The sequence below is a fragment of the Triticum urartu genome, chromosome 4 (assembly GCF_003073215.2).
Source record: "Triticum urartu cultivar G1812 chromosome 4, Tu2.1, whole genome shotgun sequence".
In the NCBI taxonomy this organism is placed as follows: domain Eukaryota; kingdom Viridiplantae; phylum Streptophyta; class Magnoliopsida; order Poales; family Poaceae; genus Triticum; species Triticum urartu.
This window is the reverse complement of record NC_053025.1, coordinates 285468376-285486351: the sequence shown is the minus strand read 5'-3', so window position 1 is coordinate 285486351 and position 17976 is coordinate 285468376.

The window sequence follows — 17976 nt, the reverse complement described above, 5'->3', positions numbered from 1 at the left end:
CACGCTTCCCGGTGAGCCTGCGCATTGGAGGACAACTTGCATGCCTCTCGGTCAGCCTGTGCACCAGACTATGCTCGCACGCCTCCCGTTCAGTCAAGGTCAAGCAGCTCTCCGCAAGGCACCTCCTACAGCCATTAAAACCAAGACATGTGGCGTTACGTGAATGGTTAACAGAATTCACACAGTTTGAATTATACAAACATTTGAGATATTAAAGTGGCAGCTATTTTTTCAAAATGCCTTTATTGGCTGTTATTATTCGAGTGTGCCTTCTCTGAAAATGGACATGAAAAATACCACATCATGTCGGGTGCCATTCCATGATAGCATGCCGACTTTCATGAATTTCAGACGAGTTTTGGATTTACTAGAATTTAAAAACCAAGCATCTCAATGTTTTGTCAGCAATCAATGGTGCCCTTGTGTTTGAAATTTATTCCCATTTCTTGCATGGGACCTAAGCATGCACCCAAGGACACAAATTCGATTTTTCAACCAATTTATATGCATTGGAGCATGTGCATGTAGTTCAAATTTGAATTATGCACATAAATGCATTGAAAACTCAGTTAATGCATAAAATGTCCAAAAGAACCCCAAAAATCACAAAAATTGACACAACACTCATGTTGTTCTACGTTGACACAAGAAAATTTTTGGAAGCAATAAGAGGAAGTGGATATCATTTTGTCACCAAAGGTGGGACATTCCCTACCGAAACCATGATGCTTGTTGTGAGAAGCTCTGATTTGTGAGAAGTATATACCCAAACCTGCCCCAAACAGGACAAAATTTTTACCATGGCATGTTGATGCCGCTCCATGAAAGCATGCCAAGTTTCATGAATTTCAGACAAGTTTTGGATTTACTAGAATTTAAAAATGAGGCATCTCAATGTTTTGCCGGCAATCAACGGTGCCCTGGTGTTTGAAATTCATTCCCATTTCTTATATGGGACCTAAGCTTGCACCCAAGGACACAAATTTGATTTTTCAACCAATTTATATGCACTGGAGCATGTGCATGTAGTTCAAATTTGAATTATGCACATGAATGCATTGAAAACTCTGTTAATGCATTAAAAGTCCAAACGAACCCCGAAAAATCCCAAAAATTGACACAACACTCCCGTTATTCTATGTTGACACGAGAAATTTTTTGAAAGCAATAAGAGGCAATGGATATAGTTTCGTCCCTAAAGGTGGGACGTTCCCTACTGAAACCATCATTCTTGTTGTGAGAAGCTCTGGTTTGTGAGAAGCATATACCCGAACCTGCCCCAAATGGGACAATTTTTTAACATGGCATGTTGATGCTGCTCCATGATAGCATGCCAAGTTTCATGAATTTCAGACGAGTTTAGGATTTACTTGAATTTAAAAACTAGGCATCTCAACATTTTGCCGGCAATCAACACTGCCCCGGTGTTTGAATTTCATTCCCATCTCTTGCATGGGACCTAGAAATTCACCCGAGGACACAGATTAGATTTTTTAACCAACCTTAGAGCATTGGAGCATGTGCATGTAGTTGAAATTTGAATTATGCACATAAATGCATTGAAAACTCCGTTAATGCATAAAAATGTCCAAACAAACCCCGAAAAATCACAAAAATTGACACAAAACTCCTGGTGTTCTATGTTGACACGAGAAATTTTTCAAAAGCAATAAGAGGCAGTGGATATTGTTTCGTCCCCAAAGGTGGGACGTTCCCTACTGAAACCATCATGCATGTTTTGAGAAGCTCTGGTTTGTGAGCAGCATATACCCAAACCTGCCCCAAATGGGACAAATTTTTTAAGACGACGTGTTGATGCCCCTCCATGATAGCATGCCAAGTTTCATGAATTTCATATGAGTTTTGGATTTACTAGAATTTACAAACCAGGCATCTCAACATTTTGCCGGCAATCAACAGTGCCCTGGTGTTTGAATTTCATTCCCATCTCTTGCATGGGACCTAGAAATTCACCCAAGGACACGCATGTGATTTTTCAACCAACCTTAGTGCATTGGAGCATGTGCTTGAAGTTCAAATTTGAATTACACACATAAAATGCCTAGAAAACCTAGTTAATGCATAAAAAAGGCTAAACGAACCCCAAAAATTGCAAGATTGAATACAACACTCCTGTTGTACTATGTTGACACTAGAAATTTTTTGAAAGCAATAAGAGGCAACGGATATCGTCCCGTCCCCAAAGGTGGGACGTTCCCTATCGAAACCATCATGCTTGTTGTGAGAAGCTTATACCCGAACCTGCCCTAAATGGGACAAAATTTTCACCACGACATGTTGATGCTGCTGCATGATAGCATGCCAAGTTTCATGAATTTCATACGAGTTTTGGATTTACTAGAATTTAAAAGCCAGGCATCTCAACATTTTGCCGGCAATCAACAATGCCCTGGTGCTTGAATTTCACTCCCATCTCTTGCATGGGACCTCGAAATTCACCCAAGGACACACATGTGCTTTTTCAACCAATTTTGGTGCATTGGAGCATGTGCTTGTAGTTCAAATTTGAATTATGCACATAAAATGCCTAGAAAACCCAGTTAATGTATAAAAAAGGCCAAACGAACCCCGAAAAATTCCAATATTGAACACAACACTCCCGTTGTTCTATGTTGACACTAGAAATTTTTTGAAAGCAATAAGAGGCAACAGATATCGTCCCGTCACCAAAGGTGGTACATTCTCTATCGAAACCATCATGCTTATTGTGAGATGCTCTGGTTTGTGAGAAGCTTATACCCGAACCTGCCCCAAATGGGACAAAATTTTCACCACGGCATGTTGATGCCGCTCCATGATAGCATGCCAAGTTTCATGAATTTCAGATGAGTTTTGGATTTACTAGAATTTAAAAACCAGGCATCTCAACATTTTGCCGACAATCAACCGTGCCCTGGTGTTTGAATTTCATTCCCATCTCTTGCATGGGACCTAGAGATTCACCCAATGAAACACATGTGATTTTCAACAAACTTTGGTGCATTGGAGCATGTGCTTGTAGTTCAAATTTGAATTATGCACATAAATGCCTAGAAAAACATAGTTAATGTATAAAAAAGGCCAAACGAACCCCGAAAAATTAATTCCCATTTCTTCCATGGGACGTAAGCATGCACTGAAGGACACATTTGATATTTCAACCAATTTGTATGCACCGGAGCATGTGCATGTAGTTTAATTTTGAATTGTGCACCAGAAATGGCTAGAAAACCAGTTTAATGTATGAAATGTCCAAACGAACCCTGAATAATTCCAATTCTTTTACGGTACACGTACAGTTGCATGTTCACTGCAGATAAAAGGTCTAGCAATTCAAACACCGTGCATTGCCGCTGTGACCCCATTTTGTAATTCAAATAAAGTAGTTCCCACATAGTTTATTCTCACCAACCGTGTGAGATGTAGTACAAAATATCTTGGAGCATCGTCAGTGTATAGCACGCCTATGGCTTACGCGAGAAGGTGCGTCAGCTACAATACACAACCGGCATGTCAAGCACACTAGCTCGCTCCCCCAAAACTCCTGCCTCTGTATCCCTCACAATCTCGAAAATATCTACCGCCTGGAAGGTTTTAATGTTTGATAGCACAAGATTAGTATGCGCGGACCGTGTGCGATGTCTGTTACTCCCGCTCTGCTTCAGTCCCTTGATTCAAATTTTCAGTAGCCCCGGCATTTTACTCCTACCTCTGCATCCCTCGCAATCTCAAAAATATCTGCTCGCCCTTGATCCAAATTTTCAGTAGCCCCGCCTTCTTAACCCCGCCTAGTAAAATTTTCCGTTGCCGCAGTACTTCCTCAAACACAACCTTCGCTCATACAGAAACACACAACCCTCGAAAACATTGGTAGGTCGCTGCCATCGCTGGCGCCTCCATCCTCAAGCTATGCCTGTGTGCTGGGGAGCTCGAGTAGCCATTGGCCAAAAAGAGGTTTATCACGGCCTTTTTGCCCGACTCCGACGAGGTGGCCGCCGAGGTGTCCCCGTCGTCCTTCACGGGCCCGATCCGCCGTCGTAGGCCCCCCGATCCGCCCGCCGCCGTGCCCCTATGCCAGTTTGAGGACTTCCATGTCCTCCCCCGGACCCGGCAGCCAACAAAGTCCTACTTCGAGGTCCGGCAGCGGCGGTGGGGGACGTGGGTTGCTGAGATTACAGATCGAGAGACACATACCCGCCGGTGGCTCGGTAGCTTCCACACGGCCAAGCTCGCGGCCATGGAGTACGACCGCTGACAGGTCCGCTACCACAACACGGCGGCTAGGCTCAATTTCCCCTTCGGCACACGTCCGGCCACCTCGTTCTGCCAGAGCCAGGGGTGGTGAGTTCCGCTATGGCGCGGGTGGACCACGAGGCGTGGGAGCGTCTCGAGGCCGAGGCCGCCGCCGAGGCCTACATGCAAGAGCTCCATCGGCAGCACCTAGAGCTCATGGAGGCGGAGCGGGCGAGCTTTACCGACGCGGAGGGCAGCGAGGTTATCACGCTCTCCTCCGATGACGAGGTTCAAGGCGGCGAGGATGGCGGCGCAGAGGACGGCGATGTTATCGCGCTCTCCTTTGATGACGAGGTCGAAGGCGACGGCGACGATGGCGTGGAGGGCATCGAGGTGGGCCCCGAGGACGAGCAGATCGACGTCGACGAGTGGAGGAGTGCCTTCCCCAACGACCCCGATGACGGTACTGGCTCGGACCCGGCTTGCAGCACACCGTACATGATGAGGAAAGATTGGATCGATCTCTACTGTAACACCCTCGATGCGGCTATATCTCCTACGTGTCGAAGCACGACTTAGAGGCATAACCGCATTGAAAGCAATGTCGCAAGTGAGGTAATCTTCACAACAACCCATGTAAATAAATAAAGGGGAAAAGATACATAGTTGGCTTACACTTGCCACGTCAAACAAATATCATAAATAGCATTACATTCATCCAATACACTCATGGTCTGACTATGGTACCAAAATAAAGATCAACCCCCAAATGCGACAAAATCCCCGATCGCCCCAACTGGGCACCACTACTGATCATCTGGGAAGGACACGTAGTAATGGCGAGAGTCTTCATCGAACTCCCACTTGAGCTCGGTCATATCATCTGGAACGGTATCATCGGTCCCTGCATCTGGTTTAGGAAGGAATCTGTGAGTCACGGGCACTCAGCAATCTCACACCCTCGTGATCAAGACTATTTATGCTTATAGGTAAGGCAAGGTATGATGTGGAGTGTAATGCCCTCGATGCGGCTATATCTCCTACATGTCGAAGCAAGACTTAGAGGCATAACCGCATTAAAAGCAATGTCGCAAGTAAGGTAATCTTCACAACAATCCGTGTAAATAGATAATAAAGGGAAAGGTACATAGTTGGCTTACACTCGCCACGTCACACAAAGTACATAAATAGCATTACAACATCCAATACACTCATGGTCCGACTATGGTACCAAAATAAAAGATCAACCCCAACGTGCGACAAGGTCCGGATCTCCCCAACTGGGCTCCACTACTGATCATCAGGGAAAGACACATAGTAACGGCGTGAGTCTTCGTCAAACACCCACTTGAGCTCAAGCGCATCATCTGGAACGGAGTCATCGGGCCCTGCATCTGGTTTGGAAGTAATCTGTGAGCCACGGGGACTCAGTAATCTCGCACCCTCGCAATCAAGACTATTTAAGCTTATAGGTAAGGCAAGGTAATATGTGGAGCTGCAGCAAGCGACTAGCATATATGGTGGCTAACCTGTTCGCAAAAGAGAGCGAGAAGAGAAAGGCAAAGCACGAACGAGTAACCATAGAACAACCTACGGCAAACATTACTCCAACACCGTGTTCACTTCCTGGACTCCGCCGAGAAGAGACCATCACGGTAACACACTCAGTTGATTCATTTTAATTAAGTTAAGGTTCAAGTTATCTACAACCGGACATTAACAAATTCCCATCTGCCCATAACCGCGGGCACGGCTTTCGAAAGTTCAAATCCCTGCAGGGGAGTCCCAACTTAGCCCATGACAAGCTCTCACGGTCAACGAAGGATATACCTTCTCCCGAGACATTCCGATCAGACTCGGCATCCCGGTTCTACAAGACAACTTCGACAAGTTAAAACAAATCCAGCAACACCGCCCGAATGTGCCGACAAATCCCGATAGGAGCTGCACATATCTCGTTCTTAGGGCACACTCAGATTGTCCAAACTTCTGGTAGGCCAGCCCAGAGTTGCCCCTGGTGGCCACCGGCGGCTGATGAGGTGGACCAACACTCAGAGGAGCACTGGCCCGGGGGGGGGGGTTTAAATAAGATGACCCTTGGGCTCCGGAAACCCAAGGGAAAAAGAGGATAGGTGGCAAATGGTAAAACCAAGGTTGGGCATTGCTGGAGGAGTTTTATTCAAGGCGATTTGTCAAGGGGTTCCCATTATTACCTAACCGCGTAAGGAACGCAAAATCCGGGAACATAACACCGATATGACGGAAACTAGGGCGGCAAGAGTGGAACAAAACACTAGGCAAAAAGGCCAAGCCTTCCACCCTTTACCAAGTATATAGATGCCTTAAGATAACAAGATAATATAGTGATATCCCAACAAGAAAATAATGTTCCAACAAGGAACGATCTCAAATCTTCACCTGCAACTAGCAACGCTATAAGAGGGGCTGAGCAAAGCGGTAACATAGCCAATCAACGGTTTGCTAGGACATGGTGGGTTAGAGGTTTTACATAGCAATATGGGAGGCATGATAAGCAAGTGGTAGGCATCGTAGCATAGGCATAGCAAAAGAGCGAGCATCTAGCAAAGCAAAGATAGAAGTGATTTCGAGGGTATGATCATCATGCCTGCAAAGTTGTCAGTGTCGGATTTCGGGTTCCGGCAGACCCTCGAGGTTTGAACACTGGGGTGCGCGCGGAGATTTCGCCTTCTACCTACCTGCACCCCTCCGCCTCGCTAAGATCTAAGCTATGGAAAGAACAACACAAGAGACACAGGGTTTATACTTGTTCGGGCCAGCGTTGTGGTGTAATACCCTACTCCAGTGTGTGGTGTGGTGGATTGCCTCTTGGGCTGATGATGATGAACAATACAAGGAAGAACAGCCTCGCGAGGGTCCGTTCTTTGCTGGGGGGACGAACTGCTAGGAGGAGTTCAGTCACCCCTCTCTCTCTGATTTCGATCTGATCCCTGATCCTCGATCTCGATCTCCAACCCTCGAACCTCCAACCTCTCTCCTCTCTGTGGGTGGCTGGTCCTATCTATAGGCAATGGCCCTGGGCCTCTTCCCAAATATTGAGCGGGAAGGGCGCCAACAATTGGCCATTTTGAAGGGGAACATCTGGTACACTTATCCTGACTAAACTTGGTCCTCGCCTGCACAAAGCTCTGGTGCTGACGCCGTCTTGGGCTCCATGATGACCTCCATCTTGCAGTCCTCCTGGTCTTGGTCTTGTTGCACCGAAATGGCAACCTTTGCCTGATGCCTCGGTACCCCGCGGCTGCGCTTTCCCCCTTTGCACCAAAGGGGAAAGGAGGACACTGCGCGGGCTGGCGCCCGCCTGGCGCCCTTGGTCGTCATGGCTTGCGTCACGGGCACCTCGTGAGGTACCCCGCCTTGATCTCTCCACCTCCTCGTGAGCCAGCCTAGTGAGGCCGTGCCTGAGGAAGCTCCTTGTCGTCCGCCCCGCGATGCTTGTCCCCTCGTGAGGGTCTTGGGTCTGTGTTGATGAAGATGGACCGTGCTGGGCCCCCCTTTGAGCCACGCCGCAGGCCGCAGGCAGGCAAGTCTGGAACCCCCGTTCCCAGAACGCCGACAGTAGCCCCCGGGCCCAAGGCACGCCCGAACTTGGCCGTGCAGGGAGGCGGAAGGGCAAGAGCAAAGTGCCACGGGCCCTATCAGCCTGCGGCCTTGGGCGCCGCGTGGCGGTTGATTGGACGTGAGCGCCTTAGCAACCGCGCGAGTTGATAAAGGAGCGGCATCCACCTAGGCTTTGCTTTTTTGCTTTCTTCGATTCCTGCTCAGATCCCCTTTCTTGCGCCTCTCCTTCCTTCCTCCAAAATTTCCAGATCCACTCCGACCGCGTGACCTAGGAAGCCATCGTGCCTTGTCAGTCCCCGGCCGTAGCTTGGTACTCGTCTGCCCTGGACTCGCCGAACGTGTCGGAGGCGAGCCTCGCCCGGTTGCGCCGGATGGTGGCGGTGCGGGGCATTGATGGGGCGAAGGTGTTCAAGGCCGGCTCCGCCACCCCTGGGGGTCAAGGGAGCACCTTCTATCCGTTCTTCGTAAGCGCCATTGCCGCTGGCCTGGTGCCTCCCTTCTCCGAGTTCTTCTTCTCTGTCCTCCGCCATTATAAGCTACATGCTCTGCATCTCCACCCCAACTCCGTCCTTCTCCTGGCGATCTTCGCCTATTACTGTGAGGCTCATGTAGGGGTGCAGCCCTCAGTGGCCTTGCTGTGCCACTACTTCTACCTCCAGACCTCTCGCGGTCCTGCTTCCACGTGTGCGAGCTTCATCGCGTACGGTGGCGCCATTGCCATTTCGAGCCCCGGGAAAAGGATTGAGGGCTTCAGGAGCACGTGGGTCTTGGCGGATGCTGGGCGCATCCACCCTCGGCTGATCTTGCCCACGGAGCAACCCACGAGCTCCAGCGATTGGGGTCGAGCGGAGCTCGCGGACCCCCGCGCGAAGCTGGTGTTGGAGAAGATGGACGCGGATCTGAGGCCGGCCAACATGGCGGCAGCGAAGCTGACCGGCGCGTCGCTGCTGAGGGAATTCCTGCAGCACCAGCTGGCTCCGCTTCGGCAGTACTCACTTCCAATGTGGAGGCCCCATCCGAGCCCCGCAGCCTTGGCCGACGGAGATCTGGTTGCGGTCCTCCAATCTCTGGTCGGTGGCAATGTGGCGAGGTTGGAGGGCGCTCCTACGCCCTTATTCCTTCGCGACGACTAGGAGCAGGTAGTGGAGTCCATGCCCGTCTTCAACGGGGACGGGCCCGTGCCCATGGAAACTCCCGAGGAACCGGTGGACGTGCCCTCCGATGACTCCAGCGAAGAGGAGGAAGGAGGGGAGCGGGAAAAAGGGCCTGACTCCGAGGCGACTGACGGAGAGTCGAGGGCTCCCCTCCCCCAGCGCAGATCCCGCGTTCTCCGCCTCTCTCCGAGCGATGACGACGAGGATGATGACGAGCAGGACGGCGGGAGCTTGCCCCCGATCCCGAAGAAGGATGGGACCGGGCAGATCTCCTGCGGGTCTGCCCCAGCCCTGACGCGGACCGCAGACGCACCTTCCGCTTCCAAGCTTCCCAAGGTTGACCCTTCTAGCCGGCTTTCGGGCTTCAAATTTGGCCGGAGGCCGCTTGAGCTCACTGGCGACGACCCGTAAGCGCTTGATTCTTGTCTTTATTTCTTGTTCTGCTTCTAAGGCTTGACGTCCGCATCTCTTGGATAGGCTGGCGCCCGCAGCAAAGAAGCCGAAGGGAGCTCCTGAGGTTCCATCTGTGGCAGCGCCTCTTCCCGCGAAGGAAGGTGACCGTGACGCTCGGGCTTCTCCTGCCCGGTCGTCCTCGCGAGGCCTGGCTGAGCCGGCGGGGGTGAGCTCAGCCCCCATGGCCCAAGTGACTCCCGAGGTGCCTTTGCCTGCTGCCGCCGCTATAGCCGTTGGGGCGCAGCAGACTCCGCCTCAGGATGCTGTGGCCGCGCTGCCGCCTTCTCCTTCTACTCCACCGACTGCTGTCTCTCCGACTCCTCCCGCCGTTCTGGATCGTGCTGCTGCTGAGCTGGACCGACTGCGGCAGGATCTTCTTGGCGCCGACCCTCGCTTGGTGGCTGGGCACTTGGAGCTGGCTTCAGGATGGATTCGCTCCGACGCTTCAATTCGGGCGGCGCTGGTCCAGGCCTCGACGGCTTGCGATGAGGAGAAGCGGGCCGTCCTTGAGGCGAAGGCTACTCGTGACGCAGCCCTGGGGGAGGTGGTCGACGTCCGTGGTCGCTGCAAGGCGCTGGAGGACGAGCTGCAAGGCCTGTGGGACCAGCTAGCGAAAGAGGTCCGGCTTCGCCAAGAGCAGGAAGAAGGCGTGAAGGCTCGCGAGGCGGCCGTCAAGGAGAGGGAGGTCAAGATCAGGAAGCGCCGCGACCACCTAGGCGCGCTGGAGCAGGAGTTGGGGGCGAGGAAGGCCGAGCTGGACGACAAGACCCTGGTTCTTGCCGAGGACCGCGTGGCCTTCATGGAGATGGAGGCGAAGGCTCGCTCCTCGCTGAGGACGCTTTACGACAGCGGCCTGGAGAGCCCACTGGCTGGCGCCGAGGACGGCCCCGCCAAGCTGCTTCCCTTCCTGGTTCGTGCTCTTGAAGATGTCGCCCTTGGCATTGGCCCCACGGCCGAGGCCGAGGCGCGTGTCCTGTCTTCTGCAGCGCTGACGCGGGTCCTCACCCACATCTACCTTCGCGATCCCGTCGTCGACCTCGACAGCCTGCTGGAGCCAGTAAGCGGCGAGCGTGCCGCTGCCGCTACCGAGGCCGTGAAGGGTCGCGCGGAGGCTTTGTTGGGGATGTTCCGGGCCTTCAGCACCAAGCCGAAGCAAGGCGCTGCCGACCCCACTGCTCCATGAGGCAAACCCACTCCGCGCTGCTCCACCGCCGACAAGTGACTCCGTTGTGGCTCCTGTCCTGCCTTTAATTCCTGCACATGTATCATGCCTCGGGGAGGCGTTTAAAGTTGCGTTTGGCATTGAGATAACAGTGTGGACTGTAATATTTGCTTTTGAATTCCTTGAGATTTACGCTTTTCCTTCCTACTTGCTTATGTTCTATGCCGGCAGAGCCCGGCCCCGCGCATACCTCAGCCGCCGTTAGCCCCGACCAGAAACCAGGACGGGACCAAGGAGTGAGGGGCTACGTGACAAGATAGGCTCCTGAGTCGCGATGCTCAGGAGTCCGCCTTGGCGCACGAACAGCAAGTAGGGAGGTATGATGTGGGTGGACCCACCGTTCTACGTCTGCAGAGCCCGGCCGCGCGCATACCTCAACCGCCGTTAGCCTTTCGGAACTAAGGAGTGAGGGGCTACGTGACCAGTTAGGCTCCTGAGTCGTGATGCTCAGGAGTCCCCCTTGACGCTCAAACGGCCTTCGTACCTTGGCTCCACTCGGGGAGAGACGCGCGACGAACCAGGCCCGGGGGGGCCTGGCTGGGCGGCGTGCGTCTGGGCGTGACCCAGGCGCAGCCCCCGTGCCCAGCCCCCTCACGTGGCACTCCCGAGGGGAGGCGTTACGATGAGGCTAGACACTGAGCTCTGGGCTCCCTGAGGTTGATGCGGCCCGGGGGCCATCCTCAGTTGTTTATCACCAGCGCGGAGCATAGCGCTTCCGTATGTGTACGGGCATAGCCGCTCCTCGGCAGTGTCGTCAGCCAGCGCGGAGCATGGTGCTTCCACTGGTACGTGGGAGGGGGCCCCCCTCCGGGAGGAGCCCCCGGGGCGTGTACAGCCCCGCCCTGACACGTGGCTTTCGCGGTAGGGCCTGGCGAGATGTATCTGGGCACCCGTGAGCCATCGCGGGACTCACGGGGCCCTACCTCTAGGCGGGTTGCGCCTGGCACTGGGCCTTATCTTGTGATGTGTCCCTGCAAATTTGGTTAGATGCCAGCACTCTACGTCCTCGGGTCCCAGCCCTCGAGCTGGTCTCAGCCGTCGCTGGTATGCCAGGTCGCGATGCCGTGGACAAGGCCAGAGGGTGAGGGCTGGAGAGCCAGTAAGAGCCCAGAGTCGCGATGCTCAGGTACCCCCCCTTTAACGTGCAAGTGGTCGGCATGGAGAAGAAGAAGTTCCGTGGACCGGCATCAAATAATCAAGCATGGTGGGTCGAATGCATACCCGGAAATAAACGCAAAAGGGATACATGCCGCTGGGTCTGGCCCGAGCGACTTGGGGATGATGCAGCCCGAGGGGCGCCCCAACAAAGTAAGCTAACAACATGAAATAAAAGGGATACATGCCTCAGGGACGGACCCACGTGGCCTGGGAATAATGCATCCCTGGGGGGGGGGGGCGCTCCCAGCTGGAAATGAAACTTGAAAGATGTCACCTGATGATGTTGAGGACGAAGGACTGTTGGTGTAGCAGACTCGGTGGGCTGCGGAAGCCGATCCTCACGAGCCCCCAGGCCTAGGGGCCTCGGGAGGCTCCGGAGGCGCTGGTGGCTCCTCGCGGACCATCTCTATCTCCGCCAGGGCTGCGGAACGCGTGGCCTCTTGTGCCTCCATGATGCCCCTCATGAGGCGCTGGTACGTGGCAGCCGCGTTCGGCAAGCCGTAAGGCATGCGAACGTAGCTGTGGGGTGGACCTCCGCAGCGCCCCACTCGTGACGGCCAGAGGCGCTCCAGAGAGGCGACTCAATTGAGCCCTGGTATGTCGATGCAGACGCGCAGCCCACCATCATCGCCTGGATGGGGAGCCACTGCTGATAGGCGGCGGCCGCCTTTCATGACTCTTGACTCCTGTAGCTCCTGAATGGCCTTGCTGACGAACTCCTGAGGGTCTGGCTCTCCTTGCCTTACTCCTTCTTGAGGGAAGCTTTGAAACACGCCTCCATGTGGTGCCCAAGCGCCTCCCTCATGACCCTAGCCAGGTCGGTGGCCCTCCAGAGGAGAGCCCCCGAGCCCTGCCTAAGGAGGGCGCCGGACGCGCTTTCCTATGCGATGGAAGGAGGTTCCCCCTGGGCAGGCACGGGCCCAGAGGGGCCTGCCTCCTGAGGGGCAGGGCCGGACGATGTCTTCTTCCTTTGGGGGCGGTCTCGGGAAGCCTCCTGCTTCCGTGATCCGGGTCTTCCAGTGACGCGGCTTGAAAGGCTCGCTCCAGGGCACCGTGATGACTCCGCCACTTCCTGGAATCTTGAGGACGTTGTAGCCGTGGTGAGTTACGGCCATGAACTTGGCCAGCGCTGGGTACCCGAGGATGGCGTTGTACAGCAGGCGAATGTGAGCGACGTCGAAGTCGATGAGCTTGGTGCGGTAGTTGTTGCATGCCCCGAAGGTGACAGGGAGGCGGACCTGCCCTATCGGGACCGTGGAGCTGTCGGTGACTCCGGAGAAAGGCTTGGTTGCCTGAAGCTGGCTGTAGGGAACTTGGAGATTGTTGAATGTTTCCACGGACAGGACGTTGAGCCCTGCCCCGCCATCGATGAGGGTCCTCGTGACCACCACGTTGCTGATGATTGGGGAACAAAGCATCGGGAGGACTGCGGCTGTAGCCGCACACTTGAGCTGATCTGTTGAGCTGAACATGATGGCGCACGCCGACCACCTGAGAGGGCGCGTGGCTTCGAGCTTGGGGAGGACTGCATTAACTTCGTGGGCAAACTACTTGAAGATGCATTGGGAGGCTGGGGCTTGAGCCCTGCCCAGGATGCAGGCGATCGCGCGCGGCTCCTGGAAGCCCCCAGCCCCCTCGTCCTGGTGGCGGTCCTCGTTTCTCCTTGGCTGTGGCGGCAGCGGAGGGAGGCCTGCGTTGCCTTGCGGGCGATCCTCGCGAGGCTGATCCCTCCAGTCTCCCTCGCGAGGTGGATCTTGCCAGCGATCCTCGTGAGGTTGATCGCGCCACCCTTGGCGCGGGCCATGGTCTTCCCAGCGTCCTGCGTCCCTTCCTCCTCCTCGACCGTAGCCCCAGTCACCGCGGTCGAGGCGACGGCCGATCCTTCCTTCTCGCACGGCTCGGAGCTCTTGACATTCGTTGGTGTTGTGGGTGTGGAGGTCGTGGTACACACAGTATCGACTGCCCTTGGAAGGTTTGGGCTGATCTTTGCCCCGATTGGTGTCTAGTTCTGCCGCGAGCACGGCAGCCCCCTTGCGCTTCACATCCTTGGCCTTGAGCTTCTTCTCTTCTGGGTCTGCGGCAGGTAGCTCGAGGAGGGAGAGACGCCCTTCCTCAGCCCTGGCGCACTTGGTTGCCAAGTTGAACAGCTCCAAGGAAGTGCACAGGTCTTCATGCATCGCCAGCTCCTCCTTCATCTTGACATCGCGCACGCCGTCGGAGAAGGCTGAGGTGATGGCCTCCTCAGTCACCTTGGGAATCTTGAGGCGTGCGTTGTTGAAGCGCTGGATGTACTTCTGCAGGGTCTCCCCGGGTTGTTGCTTGATGCGGCGCATGTCGCTCACGGCGGGTGGCCGGTCGCGAGTACCTTGGAAGTTGGCGATGAAGCAGGTGCGCATCTCGTCCCAGGAGGAGATCGTGCCTGGAGCCAGGTTTAGGAGCCAGGTGCGGGCCTAGTCCTTGAGCGCCATGGGAAACCAGTTCGCCATGACCTTCTCGCCTCCGTTGGCAGCTTCGATGCCCAGCTCATAGAGCTGGAGGAACTCCGCAGGGTCGGCCGTGCCGTCGTAACGAGGAGGCAGGTCTGGCTTGAACTTGCCGGCCACGCGACTCTGCGTAGCTCGGTGGTGAAGGCACGACAGCCTGCTGTGGCCACGGGAGGCCTTGGGTGACGGAGAGCTTGGTCTTGCATGTCCCCACGCGCTACAGCTGGGAGCAGCGCGGGGTCTTGGCGTGCGGGAGCAGGAGCATGGTCGCGACGTGCTGGAGCAGGGAGCGCCCGGGCAGCTTCTTGCGGGCGAGGGTCTTCTTGGAAGCTCTGCTCTTGCCGCACTGGCACCTGACGGAGCGGGTTCCGCCCAGGGGCACGCGCCTTGGAGCCATGGCGCCTTCTTGAGGAGGAGGCGGCCGGGGCGCCGTCGGAGCCTCGTCGCCCGCGCGGGGCGGGGTGCGGTGCAGCGGAACGGACGACGCAGGAGAGCCCCCTGCGGCACGGACGAGCTCGGCGATGCGGTCGAGCCATTCTTCGTAGACGTCGTCGACGGGACGGTAGCGCAGGAGCTCGTTTGCCGCGATGAACGTAGCTCGAGCCTCCATGGGTGCGCGGAGCGCGCGGGACGAAGAACCATCTGAGGTGAGCGAGGGAGTAGCGGTGCGGCCGTCTTGCCGCACTGACGGATGCTGAGACGATGCTTGCTGCTCGTCCCCCGCCGGGCCGACGGCGGTGTTGACGGCAGGTGACGGGGAACGGCGAGGACGCCCGCCGACAGGAGCCATCTGGGCGACGCGGGAAGCGAGAGTGGCCCGGCGCTCGGCGCGGGCCCGACGAGCGTCAGACATGGGCGTGATAGTCGGAGGAGAACGGGGTGGTGGAAGATGAATTCCGGCGCACCCCTACCTGGTGCGCCAAATGTCGGAATTTGGGTTCCGGCAGACCCTTGAGGTTCGAACACTGGGGTGCGCGCGGAGATTTCGCCTTCTACCTACCTGCACCCCTCCGCCTCGCTAAGATCTAAGCTATGGAAAGAACAACACAAGAGACACAAGGTTTATACTGGTTCGGGCCACCGTTGTGGTGTAATACCCTACACCAGTGTGTGGTGTGGTGGATTCCCTCTTGGGCTGATGATGATGAACAATACAAGGAAGAAAGGCCTCGCGAGGGTCTGTTCTTTGCTGGGGGCGACGAACTGCTAGGAGGAGTTTAGTCACCCCTCTCTCTCTCTGATTTCGATCCGATCTCTAATCCTCGATCTCGATCTCCAACCCTTGAACCTCGAACCTCCAACCTCTCTCCTCTCTGTGGGTGGCTGGTCCTATTTATAGGCAATGGCCCTGGGCCTCTTCCCAAATATTGAGCGGGAAGGGCGCCAACAATTGGCCATTTTGAAGGGGAACATCTGGTACACTTATCCTGAATAAAGTTGGTCCTCGCCTGCACAAAGCTCTGGTGGTGACGCCGTCTTGGGCTCCACGATGACCTCCGTCTTGCAGTCCTCCTGGTCTTGGTCTTCTTGCACCGAAATGGCAACCTTTGCCTGATGCCTCGGTACCCCGCGGCTGTGCTTGCCCCCTTTGCACCAAAGGGGAAAGGAGGACACTGCGCGGGCTGGCGCCCGCCTGGCGCCCTTGGTCGTCATGGCTTGCGTCACGGGCACCTCGTGAGGTACCCCGCCTTGATCTCTCTGCCTCCTCGCGAGCCAGCCTGGTGAGGCTGTGCCTGAGGAAGCTCCGTGTCATCCGCCCCGCAAGGCTTGGCCCCTCGCGAGGGTCTTGGGTTTGTGTTGATGAAGATGGGCTGTGCTGGCCACCCCTTTGAGCCATGCCACAGGCCGCAGGCAGGGAAGTCTGGGGACCCCCGTTCCCAGAATGCCGACAGTCAAAGTTGACTGGATCCTCGAAAGCAAACTCAACGGGCTCCTCGTTAGCGAACTCGTCTCCCGGCTCTACCCAAACAGGACAAACAAGCAAAAGGAACACAATCAACCACGTGCAATGCTCAAACAACATGATGCAAACGTGGTATGCTATGCGGGATGCGGTATGTGATGCATATGCAAGATTTGACAAGGAATGATTTAACCTGGCCTCAACATGGAAATCCAAGAGTGCCACTGGAAAGGTGATCATATTTCGGTTGAAATCGATATAAAGATCGCCGGAATCGGATGCACGGTTTGGAAATGGCAAGCAAAACAAATATGGCACCGGTCTGCGATAAACAGCAAATAGCCATCTAAATGCATCAAGATAATTATGCTACAACACTCAAACATGGCAACAAAATACATGGCAGGGATCCACTCATAAATCTTGACAAAAGATGAACACTGAGGTACGGCTAATTCATCCATTAACAGGTTCAAACAAGCATGGCAAAAATGCAAATGATAAACAGGTTTCAGACTTAGTGAAATTAACACTAGTCTGGAATTTCAGATCAGGTAGCACACTTTGGAGCTTGAACACTATATGCTACAGGAACTTAACATGGCAAAGAAAGGCATGGCATGGAGCTACTCAAATAGCTTAACAAAAGTCCCTTATTGACCTTGAGCCAAAAGGGATCAGAAAATACAATTGCAAGCATGTGAAACATGGCAAAAACATAATCAGATGTCAGACTTAGGGAAAAACTGGAACATGCAAATATGTTAACGAGTAGGCACGTTTACGAGATCGATGCACTCACTACAGAGCAAGGCATGACAATCTAAGCACACACCCATCAAGAAAACACATTATATAAGCTAGAAATGGCAAGAACAACAACATAGCATGCACGGATCAACCACAACATCCTCGGCAAAATCGCTAACAAGTAGACAATCTGCCAGGATTCACGAAATAGCAAAAGTAGAGCTGGATTGACTCAAACTAGGGTTCTCCATAATGAAAACAAAGACATGGATGGATAGAGCACCACAAGATTAACAAATCATCCTAACAGATCATCCTAAAAAGAGGCGCGGATCACTAGGAAACAACATGAACATATGGCATATTGATAAAAACAAATCAAGGACTTAGTGAAATTTCTAAGTCCCTGAAATCAGCATTAACGAATGCACTACTTTGCAAGCTTGTGCTAGTCACCACACACATCGCAAAAGTACATGGATAGCGCCTCTATAAGATGGCAAAACATATAACAAAACTCATGTACAGCTCAGGAGCATATCATGCACACATTAATCATGGCGAAAAAGACAAATAACTATTTGGTGCAGCAGATCTGACAATTAACTCAAATAGCTCTCTTCCAACAGCATTTCGGGCATCAAGATGAGCTCAAATGAACATGATGCAGTGCGACGAAATGATTCGCTCTCTGAGACGAACATTTTGATATGCTACACGCCCAAAATGGAGTTACGGGTGCGAAGTTACAGCATGATGAAGATGGCAAAATAAATAAGGAGAGAGGGGGAAAAGTCAAACGTCGTTTTGGATCCAGATCTAGGGTTTCACCAGGTACTGTAGCAGCTCGAGCTCGCCTGAGAAAATGGCCGCAGCGGCCGGCGCGACGCTGCTCACCGGACTTGCCGAGGAAGGAGCCGGCAAGGGGGGAAGGGACTTGGCGCGCGGTGGAGGTGGTGCACGCTGGCGACGAGGAGGCACGGACACGGGCGGTGGCGGCGACCGGCAACTGTGGCGGTG